Here is a 14,056-nt window from a genome sequence, read left to right as displayed (position 1 = left end):
CTTAGAACATATCATGACATACATGATATTTTAAATGTCTTTAGACACACCATAAGAAATGTGTAGTGGTAGCAGAAGTAGGAGTATAAGCATATTTGTAATTTGGTGTGATTTGTGTTAATTGTGTGTATTGGGGTATTGGTGTATATGTAATTTATGAACAGGACAGAACATGCATGAGATCACTAATACTGAGTCCAAGATGCATTTCCCCCAAAGGGATTATACAGTTGGTTAAATTCAATTCAATTCAATTACCGTCGGTATTTTGTTAATTCACTCACTGCAAATGTCTTGTTATTTTTCTGTGAATTTTGTTATTAATAGTTAAATTGCAAATCATCAAAAGAGGTTGTTTACCAGATGTTCATATCAGTTTCTCTATGACAAGGAGAAATTGGATGGAATGTAATTTTAAGTCCACATAAATATTAAAAATTATGAAAGCCTTTAATTACCTAAATTATTATCTTCATTACTTAATTGTTTTTACATATACCCACAAATTAAAATATATTATTTATATTAAAATACTATAAGTATTTTATCACAAGCAAAAATGAAAAATAAAAATACAAAGAAAAATGGATTTTGTTACTGTAGATAATCAAATTTGCTTAGTTGCCCTATTCAGTTCTGCTTGATGAACAGAAAGTCTGTTAAAAGGAAGTGAAGGAGCTTCAAGATGATAAAACTAAACATAAATAGTTGTGGGAAGAGAAACATCTGGGTTTCATATCTCTCTTTCTCTCTCCAGCTAACACCCAGCCCTCTCTGACGGTCCTCCCCCCCTCCAGCGCAGAGCTCCAGCAGGGGAAGGCTACACTTGTGTGTCTGGCCAATAAGGGCTTCCCCTCAGACTGGAAGCTGAGCTGGAAGGTGGATTCCATTGGCTGGAGTGAAGGTGTGAGTGTGAGTCCCGCTGTGCTGCAGACAGATGGCCTCTACAGCTGGAGCAGCACACTGACCCTCCCTGAGAGCAAGTGGAGGTGGACGGCAGCAGTGACTTGTGAAGTCACTCGGGACTCCCAGACCCCAGTCACCAAGAGCATCAACACACAAGCGTGTACAGAGGAGTGAGCATGTGTTTATTAAACACACACACACACACACACACACACACACACACACACAAACACAAATCTGAGGATTTTGAAAGTCGCATACGATTTTGAAGTTCATTTCAGATTTTACTGTCAAGCATTCTTAAATTTACATCTTCGTTACTATGTGTGCAAAATAAAAGCAAATAAAATCTTTTTTGAAACAGAAAGCTTTTTTTCTCTTTATTTGTGTCATATTGCAGCCAATTTTAAGTACTTCTTAACAAATAAAGCTTTCTGTTCAGACCTTCAAGAACCCATCCCACAATTTTCTACAAGCCTCATGTCTTTTTCTAATAAGGCCAATATCATCCCATCAAAGCTCAATGTTATTCTTGGCATATCTGTTAAAATAAGAACCAATATGAATTTAGAAATAACCACATGATCATCCTTACAAACCAGTAAATTAACTATAGTTAACTATAGTTAACAGAAAGAGCAGGTTGGACGATTAAATGTACAATTTGATAAACTAGTTGTGATAAGTGATGTTTGTTAGTTGCTCAGGCCTTGTTCATGGTATATGTATATGGTTAAGGTACTTGACTTGTAACTGGAAGGTTGCCGGTTCAAACCCCACCACTGCCATGTTGCCACTGTTGGGTCCCTGAGCAAGACCCTTAACCCTCAATTGCTTAAGTTGTACTCAATCATGATTGTAAGTTGCTTTGGATAAAAGCATCAGATAAATGTAAATGGTTATGTTTGACCTTTCCTTGAACTGTAAAGGATGTACTGACCAGTGAAACTTAATTATTTTGGTGTGATTAAAATACAGATACATTACACAAAAATTGACTTGTGATAGTGGAAAGGACTATGAACCATTCAGTGGAAACTAACAGTTGTGGAATTGGGCTTTTCTGAGTAATGTGGTCCAGATTTCACAACTGACTGTACATAGGAAGTAATTTGTTTTTTATTATGGTGCCACTGGCTACAAGTTCCGTCAATCTATATTGGAATGAAATGGTCAATGCTATAATTTCTTAATTCATTAATTACATTGATAAGAAAAAGTAAAATACAAAGACAAATTAGTAAGTATAAATGTGCAAATTGGCATGAATGCTGCACTCAGTTCTGCTTGATGAACAGAACATCTGTTAAAGGGAAGTGAAAGAGCTTCATGACACCTGATAAAACTGAATATGACTATTTCAGGCTACAGAAACTTCAGGGTATTTTTTTTCTCTCTGTTTCTAACGCAAGGTTAAGATTGTTCTTACAGCCGGTGGAAGTTCATTCCACCAAACTGGATGTTGGACGAGAAAAGTGTTCATGCTCTTTCCTGTGAATCTTGAAGGATGTTGTGTCAAGCCATGCAGCACTTGAAGCTCAGAGGTCTTAAAGTACAGACTGGGTTGTGACAAAAGCATCAGAGTTTGAAATTAAATACGAGCAGCTACAGGACACTAGTGAACTGAACGGAGCTGTGGAGAGAGTGTAGTGGAAAGTAATTCACACAAGGAAGCCAGTTGACACCACAGAGATGGAACAGTTTTGTACAGAGAAATGGACCACAATTCTTCCAACCCACCGTGTCTTGTTCACCAGGAGTCTTGTGCCACACTGATCACCAGGTACTAGAAACATTTGGGTGAAGTTTATGTGGGGATTACGTATTTACTGAAAGCAAGATTTCACCTGCTATTTAAGACAAAGATATTTAATATTGGATAATTTGTTCAATAAATGAATGTTAAAAAGATATTATGTTCTTTGTTTCATTTGCTTTTAATTGGATTCTATTTTTCTAGATTTAGGGATTAGATTATAATCTGATCCCAGTTCTGGTCAGATCTCTCTCTCTCTCTCTCTCTCTCTCTCTCTCTCTCTCTCTCTCTCTCTCCCCTATATATATATATATATATATATATATATATATATATATATATATATATATATATATATATATATATATATATATATATATATATATATATATATATATATATATATATATATATATATATATATATAAAATGCACCATCAAACACATATAATAAAAGTATTACTAATCATATAGAGCTCTCCTAAATATCAATTACAATAACTATTTTGACATAAAAACAAGTAGGGTGCAATAAATAATACCAGTGTGTCTATCTCGGCCTAATGCTTAGAGACCCCAGACAGTTTGTTTGTTTTATTCCAAGTTCCAGCACAACTGAACAAGGAACAAGGGTTCAGTGTTCCTGATTGCTAGTTAAGGCGTGTTGGTTGCTGAGATTGATCAAAAATATGCTTGGGGTCCCTGAGAACTGGATTGGGAAATGTTGCTTTAGAAAATAAAGTTGTTATTTGTAAATGTGTTTGATTATTGATTATATACTTCTTTATAAAAATAAATAAATGAATGAATGAGTGAAAATTTAGGTATTAGAAATTAGACAAAGATGATTCCTAAAGAGAGAATTGGAGTGTCATTTCTGAGTGTGATTTTGTTGCTAATTGCCAAGACAAAAGAAAAAAGTTAACAGGAAAAAAGTTAACCCTTTAAAAGGAGGTCCACTAGTAACCATCCAGGAGCAAATCATGACCAAACACAGTAACCATTTAAGAAGCTGGAAGGCTCAGCACAAAGGGAAAAAACACCCTATTCTGTTTCAAATCTGACAGCATTGCATATGTAACATTTACAGAACTGAACTAACAACTATACAAGGGGGGTGTATGAACAAACTATCTGGAGGAAATAACATAAAAGATTAACTTTTTTTCCTTAGTAGTCAACATCAGTCAGACCTACATGTACCTGTATACCTGTTAATAGCTAGAAAGACAATAAAAAACCTCTTGACCACTATTTTTGACCTCTTGATCTTTGTTTACCAGACTCTAGATTCTAAATTATGGGCCACACATTGTATTTCTTCTGTAACCAGGCCACAAATTTGGTCTTTATCCCCTTCTGAAGGCACAGTAAAAGTGGCCTGCGGCTTGCATTCTATATCCTAGGATCTTGAGCATAACTACTGCAGTGGCATATACCAGATTGCTGGTATTGTGCTTATTGCTGCATTTACATTTGTGAGCATACTGTCTGATGGTAGCTTACCATTACGTTAGGTGAGCCTCAAGCAGTGGATGACAGCAGTTACCTTGGTCATGGTCATCATCTGCATGGCCACAGCTGGACTACACGATGTCCACATTACAGTTTGGCTCTGGTGGATTCCAGATGTAGTCTGATCTTTCTTTCTCAGATGCAATAAGTGTTCTGTCTGGGCAGTGATACTGACCCTTTATTTCATCCATCTTTACATCATCATTATACTTATAAAATATAACACAGAATCTAATATTATTTATTATCTTTGATATATAGTGAATGTAAAGTTTTTCCTTCTTTTTATTTTGTATATTATGACAATTTTTTGTTATTGTTCTCAGTCTATCCAACACCTGGTCTAGGTACAGACTCAGATTCCACTACGATATCCTTTTGGTTTCGACTTGGACCAGTGAGTCCTTGTCATCACCGTCACATTTAAGAAGGCTAAATTAAAAGTGGTGGTGCTGTTCCAAATGCAGTAATGTGACCTCCATATTTGTTTTTGCATCATAAGTGCTTCCAAACAGCAGAAACCACACATGCACATGCACCCCTGTAACTATCGTCATTAGTAAATCATGACTGATGTAGCACTGATGAAGCATAAATGGGGTCAATTAAGAAAAAAAAACCATTTAGGTATATTTAATGTGGCATGAGCTTCACATATACTGCTGCTGAGTATGTGTAGGGCTAACATGAAAATGGTTTCTTCTGTTTCCTTAGTTTTTCTTCTTAAAATATTTATTTTCATAAGAAAAATGACATTATGGACTGTTAAGACCACAAATGTAAGCCACTGTGTTCAGAACATTTTATTAACAATAAATATAAAAATATATTTAGATCAATATTTACAACAGTTTCACTGGTAAAACATTGTAATGATAAATGTCACATATTGATAGTATTACAAGGTTCAAAATCTTATTAATGCACCTTTTCAATAGTGGGCATCTGGGTGCCGGCATCCCTCCCTGTTTGGTGATGATGGGGTTGCACACCTTCTCCAGCTCCTTTAGCCGATATTTGTACTCCTCCTTTTCATCCAGTTAGCTGTTCTCCAGCCACGTGATGGCTTGGTTGCACCGCTCAATGACATCTTCCATACTGTTCTTCATGTTAAAGGAACAGGACTCCAGAGTGATCTTAGCAGCAATCTTCTCTCTCTGCAGGTCGTCCTCTGCTTTATACCTGTCTGCTTCCTGCACCACCCTCTCAATCTCCTCCTTCGACCCATGATGGGTGTAGCTGCCATGGCCCTTCTTGTAGCCCACCACACCTCCACCCTAGCCAACTACTTCTCTGTTGCCCTTAATGGACATTCCCTTGTGGGATGTGTCTCGGGCATGTGCACACCATCGGGACAAGACTAGGACCTCTAGAAAGTTGGACTAGACATTAATTGCTTGTTTTTTTCATTTTTTATTTATTTTTCTCATAAAATGATTCATATTGTGGTGACCATTGTCAGCCAGAGGAGGATGCCCCCCCCTTGAGTCTTCCTCTCAAGGTTCCTCTCAAGGTTTCTTCACCATGCTCTAGGGAGTTTTTTCTAGCCACTATTGCCCTTGGCTTGCTTGCTGGGGGCTTGGACTTGGACATTTGTAAAGCTGCTTCGTGACATCTCTTGTAAATTGTGCTATAGTAACAGGACTCCTGCCCATTCCATGCTGACAAACAGTAGAGCCAGAGTGATAATGCGGATAATACATATTGCTGAAAAACTTTTATTCCGACTCAAGCACACCGCTATCAGGTGGAACAAACTTGCCGTTTGCTGGAGTTCTATAAAAGAATAATAATGTAATTGTGTTACATTGTTAAGGGTGGCCAACTGACTACATAGATAAATGTTAAAGTTAAATGTTTGTGTGTATATATATAATATATGTTTACTGTAATAAGGTAAAGGGAGTTTGAGTCCAAAGAGTATACCTACCTGTTTTATCCAGTGTTTGTAAGGGTGACAAGTCAAAAGAGTCATGCACAGAATTGAGGGGTTTTGTAGTTTTTGGGTCATGTTATTGGATCAGGTAATTTCCCAAGTAGAAAGGGGGAGGACAATATCTTGGTTAATGGCTCTACATGTTTGGATATGTGTCATAGACTGCTCCTCCCCCACAAGTCACATGGTATGGCCTGCCACATGCAGGGGGTTTGTTTGTTTGTAGCCACACCCTCCGTGAGGGCACACACCTGTACAGGGTTTAAGACATTAAGTGTTTGTATGTCTATTTAAACCGCTGTCAGTGTGCACCTCCCCGTTGGTCACTGTAGTCCTATAATGTTGAATGTCTGTGTAGATGTTCTGCTTATGTGTATCGCCTTTAGTTTCGTGGGAGTTATCTGTGTCTATTATAAGGTTACGGTTTCCGTGAATGTTATATGTGAGACCATTACTGTCTGTGTTGTATGTAAATAAACATCACTGTTGAGGGAGTCTGAGCATCCTGTTCCACACCCAATGGCACCTGGGCTAGCATTACAATATGCGTATATTTATTTTAATAAGGAAATTTTGGATAAAGGGAAAATGTTTTAAATAAGCATTTAGTTTGAAGAATACAGGGGAAATATTAGGAACTTAATTTAAGTACCTGTAATGGTCCAGTCCAAAGGAGGAACAGTATATATCAGGAGTGGGGTATAGGCAGAGGCTTTGGGAGTCTTGGTTGTTGGAACCAACAGCCTACTAGGTGAGCAACCACACTCTAACAATGGTGGGCCTGTGTGCAGAACAGTTAGAGCTTGGCTCAAGTAAAACAAAAGGAAAAAACTAAACACCATGCCGAGCATGGAAAAAGGGAGAACAAAGGACGCATGGCAAGAAATGGCAACCCTGATGCACTGGGGAAAACTCAAACTAAAACTTCCCAAACAAAACCAGAAAACAAGGAGGAACTTTAATGGCTAACAGAAGCCTCCAGAGAGAGACAGACTCGAGAGGGAAAGGGACGTGTAAAAACACAAACACCCTCCCAGGGAAGAAGTGAGGTGTAGCACTAGAGCTCACAGACTTTAATACCTGAAGTTACCGGCTAGAAGCTTGGCTCAGAACTTTGGCGAAAATCCAGCACTGAATGACTGGGCTTATATAAGGTCTAGCCCAGCTGTTGGGTGTTGAGCCTGATTAGTGGTGTGCCTGACTCAAGGCCTCTCTCTGATGGCCGGAGGGGGCCTCGGCCTGGCACCAACCCTTACACATTAACTTAACAAGACTAAAAATGAGAAACAGGTGAAATGATGGGCGTGGAAAACCAAACGAGGGGTGGAGAAAACGAAACTAAGGAATGGAACCAAAACACACAAGACAGGGAAACCATGGAACACAGAAGCTAGGAGGGACTAACTGTGACACAACCCCTAAAAGCAAATTAACTTTAAGAGCAAATGTTGTCCTGAAAAGTATACTCTCTCAGTTAGAAGGCAACCTCAAGATCTTAAACTGCACTCTCCAAATGAGTGGTGCAGAGTGTCACGTCTGCAGACAAAAGCATTCCCTAGCTGGTAACTTTGGGTATTGAGGTCTGTGAGCAAAAGAACAAGATAGTTGACCAGCATGACCAATGACCAAACTGTTCGCCCAGTATAATCAGATTAAATTTTGACCAGTATGACCATGCTGCTCAATCCTGCTGGACAACCTTGAATCTGATCATACTGGTTGAATGTAATTATACTGGGTGAATCTGATCATACTGGTTGAATGTAATTATACTGGGTGAATCTGATCCTACTGGCTGAACAGCTTGATCACGTTGTTTATGCTGCTGGACCCACTGTCTAGTTGGTCATTGTAATGTATCAGCTAAACCATCAAACTTGAAAGAAAACATAGCCTTTGCTGGTCTGCCAGTTTAATCAGCTGGATTCCAGTTGTTTTAACAACATAAGGTATATCTTTTGCCTGGATGTCCATCAATTTAACAATCTTGAACATCATTGACCAGATTAGATCATCTGAAACCAGCAAATTATCTGGATTTTGTAGCTAGGGCTGTAGCATGCTTATGACTTTGAGGTCCACAATGTACCATAGATGTATACTCATCTATTCTAACAGTGCATGAAGGTGTGCAGGAAGGCAGGGTTAGGGTGTTGGAACAGGGGGTCACCACTCCAGGCATTCTCCTCCTCGCCAAGATGAGCAGACACTGCCTGAAGCAGGCCTGCTCTAATCAGTCAGTAGTGTCTGTACCGAAGTGGTGAATACCACCACGTGCTCAAGGACATAGAGGAGGATGACATTACTGTTTGACTTCTGTCCTTTGCAAAGAAGGAGGGTTTTAAAAAGAACAGGAAATTCTGCTATGTAGCCTCACTGAAACACAGCCTTCAGTACTTCTGCAGTATTCTGAGACAGAGCTGTCTGATAGCAGCAATGAAGAGTGTAGTTAAAATGCACCTTCAATTTGACAGTATTCAATTATTTCACCCTTTATTAACATAAAATGTTAACTTGTATCAACACTGTTTTACAAACCTTTATCTGTTAGATTTACAGCTAAATTCTTCAGCCCTTCTCTTGCATTTTTAGTGTGTTAATAGTTGGTTAATCATCTGTTATGCACTAGTGTTCTGGTGATTTAGAGTAAGATGCATGTATGCAGTGAAGTGTGAAATAAAATGATCGTGTATCAGTTACTAATCAGTTAAAAAAGCAAATCTGATTTGAAAAAATGTTTGCATTCACTCAGCTCTGAAGACATCTTTTTCATATGCAGGCAAGAACCTCTTTTGCTTTCCCACATTAACCACTTCATGTCTGACTACATCACACTATCACAATCTCTCCACATACATTAACATAAAACAGGTGTTACACTCCTGGAGTGCTGCAGTGTGATCCTGGTCCAGTTCGGAATTTGGGCTGTCTGTGCACCTCGTTGCTGGCCCCGCCCCTCGTTGAGTGATTGCTGTGGCTTATATAAGATCACTGCTGAAAGAAGATGGTGGCTTGCCCAAGCTCATTTGCTGGTACTCTCTTTTTATGGCATTTCTACATTTTATTCTTTGGTGTATTGTGACTTTCTCACAAGTTCCCCATTCTCTTTTCTGCTCTCTGTATATCAGATTCTGGGTGATTCATAATGACCCTATGTAAACTACATTACTCTCTACATGACGCTCACCTGTTCCATCTACAAGTCTAGTACAAGACAAGTATTGTTAATACTAAATAACCATGTTGGCTTCACTCCAAAATGGCACAAAGAGAATGTGTGTGTCAGACATTGACACAACAGAGCTTCAACTAGAACCAGTATTAACTGCAGGCTGGGATCAGCAGACTAACATTAGCACCACTCATAGCAGTGAGGAGCCTGTTGATGTAGCATCAGTAAAAGCACCTGAAGATACCACAACCACAGTCTTACAACTTACAATAACATTAGTGAAGATGAAAGCCTGATCGTTGGTCAAACAATCAGTTTATATATTTTTCTGTACAGAGACACACATCACAGTACACCCATATGCATTATCATATAGATACTATATTATTACATTTTTCTATAGCCAGTTATTATATATAATAAAATTAATAGTTTGTCTAATGGTTGTCACTTTGAGTAAATACATTTATGTCATTATGAGATCAATGATATCTCATAGTATCTTTCATTCACTGTAGAAATTAACAATGTAACACTTGATGATTTGTTGCTGTTTCAATATGCATAGTTTTATCTTCAGTCTTCCTGATTGAAAAAAATTAAATTCTCTGCCCATTCTTTCCTATGGGGAAGAATGTTTCTGAAGGCATCTTGGAACACAAGTATGTGAATAATAATTAATGATTTAATAATTGAGATTGTGGCTTGAAAATTAAGATGTGTCTTGCACTGGTAGGCACTAGCCACACCAGCTCCCACACATCTACCAATCACATTCCATGATCTCATTCACCCACCTTTCAGCATTATCACTTTCACCTCTCCTTTGTTGTTCTGCCTATTAAATCCTGCATGTGCCCTTTCCTGATGTTCAACATGAACCTGCCACCAGACTAACACAACTATGCAGTCAAGGGATGTTATTTCAGCTGAATCTTTGAGCTTTCTCTTGTTTATCTTAGATGCTTTTTGTTCTCTGTTTGGTTTGTTAATAAACCCAAGATGTCACACTACATGTGTGTAGTGTGTACCAGAGGCCCAGCTAGTCTCCCCACCTGAGGTTCATCTGTTTCTGGTACAGATTTCAGGTTTTCAGCCTAGCCTTAAACATTCAGACTGTGTCTCAAACATTTACAGGAATGTTATTCCATAGTTTGGGAGCTTTAGAGGAAAAGACTCTGACCCCTATAGTAGATTTTCTTATTCTTGGTACTAGTAAAGACCAGATGTGGTGGGTCATAATGCAGCAGGAGTTCTCTAAGGTACTTTGAGGAAAGACCATTCAGTTCTTTATAAGTCATAAGAAGTATTTTATAATCAATACAAAATTATACTGGGAGATAATGTAAAGTAGCTAAGATAGGAGTAATGTGATCAAATTTTCTAGTTCTAATAAGAAATCTGGCTGCTGCATTTTGAACTAGCTGGAGCTGGTTTAGACATTTAGTGGTACAGCCTGATAGTAAAGCATTACAGTAGTCCAATCTTGAAGTAATAAATACATTGATTAGCTTTTCTGCATCATGTGAGAAAAGCATGTTCCTAATCTTTGAAATGTTCCTGAGTTGGAGAAAGGCGGTCCTAGAAATATTATTTACATGAGCTTCAAACGAGAGACTAGAATCTATAATAACTCCAAGATCTGTTAAAGAAGATGTGATTGGGAGACCATTGAGGTTTATTATGTAGTTAGAGAGCAAGGACCTAGCTGTCTCTGAGCTTAATAGAAGCACTTCTGTTTTGTTAGTATTAAGTGAGAGAAGTTTCTCAACATCCAATGTCTGATGTCCTTTATTCATTGCTCAATAATTTTAAGCTGATATATTTCCTCTGGTTCGGTTGAGACATATAGCTGGGTTTCCTCAGCGTAGCAGTGGAAACTAGCAAGTGTTTATATATAATGCCACCTAGAGGTTGTATATATAAAGAAAAAAGCAAAGGTCCTAGAACAGACCCTTGTGGGACACCATAGCTAACCTTGCTGTATGCTGAGAAGTCTCCCTTTATGCTAACAAACTTGTAGCGACATGCCAGATAAGATCTAAACCAGGAAAGGGCTATTCCCATAATCCCAACAACATTTTCGAGTAAAATGTTGTGATCTATAGTGTCAAATGCGACACTCAGATCAAGCAATATAAGCAAAGAAACATAACCCTGGTCAGAAGCCAAGAACAGGTCAATAACTGTTTTAATCACTGTTGTCTCTGCACTATGATGAGGCCAAACCCTGACTGAAAGACTTCATGTATCTGGTTTTAATTTAGGTATGATCTCAGCTGCTGAGCTACAACATTTTCTATAATCTTGGAAATAAATGGAAGGTTTGGGATCAGCCTGTGACTTTAACAGCTGAAAATTTGTGGGAGTCATTGCAAGTCAAGTTCAAGATTGTCTACAGATGCAGATGTCATTGTCTGAATATATGCCCGACTTCCCTTTTATTGAACTACACTGCATTTAATACCTTAAATATTTAGTTTTCTCAGTGATGTATTCAACATAATTAAAGTAATTAGTTTGAACAGTAAAACCATTCTAATAGAGAAATTCTTTATTATAGGTCAGTAGCTAAAATGTTTCTTCATCATTAGTGACACTGCTTTGTTGTGACCGTTCATTTCCTGCCTCTGATTGTAACGCACAAGGAACCTCTTCCTCTAGGCTACACAGCATTTAATGGCGTCGAGTTTGAAGGCACATTCCACGTGAACACAGTGACCGACGACGACTATGTGGGGTTCGTTTTCGGCTACCAAGACTCGTCTAGTTTCTATGTGGTGATGTGGAAGCAGACGGGGCAGACGTACTGGCAGGACACGCCCTTCAGGGCGACTGCCCAGCCCGGCCTGCAGCTCAAGGTTCTCGCCAAACTGTGACATCTCCCCCAGTCTGTAGAGGCCTCGCTCTGGAGTTCTGCTAGCTGGTCAGCACTGTGCTACAGTGAGAATGCTAAAGGACAACAACAACAACAACAACAACAACAACAACAACGTGGCTTTAACCCTTTATTAGCCAGGCTTCAGTTCTATTTACATCAGTTCAATATCCACAAAGAGCACACAGCAAACCAATGAAACCTAAATATGAAACTATAATAACATCCTCAGTTGAACATTAATACAAATGAACCATTTCTCAATGGCTTGATATACTTGTGTGTGTGTCTATACCTACTGAGCTGCATTCCACTCCATTGCCTTTACAGGCAGCTATCTAGGTAGGCAGCATTTTAACTGAAATAGATTGTTATTAGACAGATTTAACACTCCTCCTGTCTCATTTTTTTCATTCCCTGTGTGGTGTATTTTCACACCCACAACCGTCTCTGCCCTCTGGTGTCCTGCAGGCAGTTAAGTCCCACACGGGTCCCGGAGAGCGCCTGCGCAATGCCATGTGGCACACAGGCGACACCCCTGGAGAGGTGACACTGATGTGGAAGGACCCGAGGAACGTGGGGTGGAAGGACAAAACCTCGTACCGCTGGCATCTCAGCCACCGGCCCCACGTGGGCTACATCAGGTGGGCTATGTCACGTGAGCTACGTCACGTGGGCTACATCAGGTGGGCTATGTCACGTGAGCTACGTCACGTGGGCTACATCAGGTGGGCTACATCAGGTGGGCTACGTCGTGAGCTATGTCACGTGGGCTACATCAGGTGGGCTACGTCACGTGAGCTACGTCATGTTGGCTACATCAGGTGGGCTACGTCATGTGGACTACATCAGGTGGGCTACATCAGGTGGGCTACATCATGTGAGCTATGTCACGTGGGCTACATCAGGTGGGCTACGTCATGTGAGCTATGTCACGTGGACTACATCAGGTGGGCTATGTCACGTGAGCTACGTCACGTGGGCTACATCAGGTGGGCTACATTAGGTGGGCTACGTCGTGAGCTATGTCACGTGGGCTACATCAGGTGGGCTACGTCACGTGAGCTACGTCATGTTGGCTACATCAGGTGGGCTACGTCATGTGGACTACATCAGGTGGGCTACATCAGGTGGGCTACGTCATGTGAGCTATGTCACGTGGGCTACATCAGGTGGGCTACGTCATGTGGACTACATCAGGTGGGCTACATCAGGTGGGCTACGTCATGTGAGCTATGTCACGTGGGCTACATCAGGTGGGCTATGTCATGTGAGCTATGTCACGTGGGCTACATCAGGTGGGCTACGTCACGTGGGCTACATCAGGTGGGCTACGTCATGTGGGCTACATCAGGTGGGCTACGTCATGTGGACTACATCAGGTGGGCTACATCAGGTGGGCTATGTCATGTGGGCTACATCTGTAACTACTGTAACTACTAAGACGGGGAAACAGTAAGATAAGAAATTCAGACAAAAAAACCATTCATGACTGATGGTAGAAACTAAAAGGTTCCTTTAGATCAGCTTCAGTGGGTCGTGATAAATTTCTTGTTGAGGGTTTGTAAACCGCAGCTTTGTCCGGCTCCAGAGTGCAGCTGTACGAAAGCACGACGCTCGTAGCCGACTCCGGTGTGGTCATGGACACCTCGATGAGAGGCGGACGTCTGGGTGTTTTCTGCTTCTCACAGGAGAACATCATCTGGTCCAACCTTGGCTATCGGTGTAATGGTGGGTACAGGAACAGCCTGCAGTCAGCATTTAGGTCCAGTCTGAGCTCTCACTGTTAAGACTAAGTGTAGGCTATTCTAAATAATATCCTCACCTATGTTCAGGAATTCTCTACAGACAGATAAGCAGGTGAAATACTTTCTGAAGAGCTGATAGTTGAGA

The sequence above is a fragment of the Electrophorus electricus genome, chromosome 2 (genome assembly GCF_041902795.1).
Source record: "Electrophorus electricus isolate QZ-2024a chromosome 2, ASM4190279v1, whole genome shotgun sequence".
Taxonomy (NCBI): Eukaryota; Metazoa; Chordata; class Actinopteri; order Gymnotiformes; family Gymnotidae; genus Electrophorus; species Electrophorus electricus.
Note: the sequence above shows the minus strand (reverse complement) of the source record.